Source organism: Cupressus sempervirens, chromosome 8, assembly GCF_028749045.1.
Source record: "Cupressus sempervirens isolate cs-2001-9-10 chromosome 8, ASM2874904v1, whole genome shotgun sequence".
In the NCBI taxonomy this organism is placed as follows: Eukaryota; Viridiplantae; Streptophyta; class Pinopsida; order Cupressales; family Cupressaceae; genus Cupressus; species Cupressus sempervirens.
Genome location: NC_143125.1, coordinates 839,431,106 through 839,433,582, shown reverse-complemented (window position 1 = coordinate 839,433,582; position 2,477 = coordinate 839,431,106).

Here is a 2,477-nt window from a genome sequence, read left to right as displayed (position 1 = left end):
TTGGATGACACATAGTTAAAGCTAGAGAAGATACATAAAGATGATAATCCAATAGATATTTTTACCAAGGTAGTAATAAGGGAGAAGCTGAACTCCTCTTGAGCTTCGGTTGGTGTTCTAGACTAAACAAAATTAAAGAACAACAGAGTCCAGGGTGGTTTGATATTCCAGTGGGAGCTACATGTTTAACAATGCTATGATCAATCTCCAAGTGGGAGGTTATTGTTGTGGAGCTTGATTAGTCTCCAAGTGGGAGATTGTTGTGATGTGGAGCCTAATTAGATTTGGAGGATTATTCAGTTTAGTTTTCTCCCCATATTATTTCTATGAGGGTTTGGGGGTAGTGCCCTTGTGGGGTCCTAGGATAGTGCCCTAGGTGCGCTCTTTGTCTCAGTATAGGGTGGAGTCAAGGGGCAATGCCCTCGCAGGGGTTTTTGGGGGCAACACCCCTGAAGCCAAAAATAACCTTATATTATAAAAGACATCAACTGCTATTTTCCTATTGGGTTACTTATTCTAGCCCTAATTGTGTAAGTGGTAAAAATATTGTATAAAAAGGCTTAGGATTAGGGATTTCATAATGTAATTATGATATTGTAGCTTCTTGCGGTGGTATTGAGCTATAAGGGATTGCAGATTATAATCACTGGATAATAATAATATTGGACTTGTAGTTGATTGACATAGCCCAAGAATTGGGTGAACCATGTTAAATCTTGGTGTTTTGTGTTCTCTTATGTGTGACCTATTATTTTCTGATATTGGTTATATTTGCATGTAACTACTATTTCTATCTAAGGTTAATCCTAACAACTAGCCCCTTAGGAATTTTGTTACCTTTCAATTGGAGCAATTTAGTATCCTTACCTAAAATATTTTCTAGACATAACTCATGACATTCTAATGAAGATCCTTCAAAGAACAAATTACCAAAATTTTCTTCCCCATGCAAGAAAGTGTTGATATGAGAATCATTGTTGAAAATCTACCATGAACCAGAATTGTCAAGAACGCTAGGTTGATGGATCAACTCTATAGTGTAGAGGCATTTTTTGAAGTCTGGGTGGGGAATCAATAGAGATGTTGATCTAGCAAGATCATCAACTCTAGTGTTGAGCTCTTGTGGCATAGCTTCTATAGAAAAAGCCTTGAATCCCTCCAATTCATCCCACACCCTATTCCTATAGTGTTTTAGTCAAGGATTCTTCACAACAAAAATGATTTGTATCTATTTGACAACCAATTCAACATCTCATTTTGCCTTCAAGGATTTTATGCCTCTCTTTTTAGCTTCCTCTATCCCCAAAATTAAGGCCTCATACTCTATTGTATTATTTCTATTATCAAACTTGAGTTTGAAAGGATAAGGAATGATTTCACCTGAAGGGGAGATGAGCACTATCCCCACTCTTGAATTAACCGAAGCACAATTGCCATTAAATTCTAAAGTCCACACACCAATTAGTTCTTCAGGTTTAACTACATCTTCTTTAGACAATATAACATAATTGCTCAAGTTAGTTTCATGATATAAAATGTGGGACCTGGGATCTTCTGAAGAAAAGACTACGTATTTGGCTTTGTGCTCAAGCTTCAAGACCACCTTTTTAGTACCAATTGGAATTGTTTCTTGTGACCAATCCAAATTTACCTCTCCTCCTAGGTTCTTATAGAAGGATCTTCTCAACAACATTTTGTAACTAGTTGGAATGTCAGTGACCAGGATGGTTAATACGACTCTCTTCTTAAGAAACTTAGCTAAAGAAACCTGAGCATCTTTAATCTAACCTATTAGTGGAACTTGTTTGGAGTCCATTGCATAAAATTTTCCCATAGTTTGGGTAATGGGTAAATCTAGAGGATTTTCTACAAAGGATGGCATGATATTGTCTGAAGCTCAAGAGTCAATGATACAATTGTTCAGTTTGTGGCCATGGATAAAAAAGATATATAGAAAGGGGTAAGTTTATGGATGATAGGTGTATCTTTAGTTTTTACTTTTCCCTCATTGCTTATAGGTGGCTTAGAGCTAGACACAACATTGGTTAATGGGGATGAATGAGACTAATTTGGGCCTTTGAAAAATTCTATGAGCTTATCTAACTCACTAGGGTTAGAGCGTAGATAATTGGCTGGAGAAATTTGAATTCTAGAAGACTTACAAAATTCTATTATATCAAAGGAAGATTTAAAATCATTTCTTTTTAAAACCTTTACCTCAAGAGTAGAAAGTCTTCAAAGTATCAGGTACCTTCTTTAACTGATTATGTAGGTTCTTTCATTTCCCAGATGGAGCAGAGGTAGAAGGATCATCAGGAGTTTGGCTTCCTTTTTGTCCTCTTATGAGTATTGTGCATGAAGGGTCTTCGAAGGTGACAAAAATATCAACTCCCGACATAGAATCAGACTCATATTTGAGGAAATAATTTACAAATTCACTAGGACCTCTTGATTCTTTATCAATAAGTATCTATTCT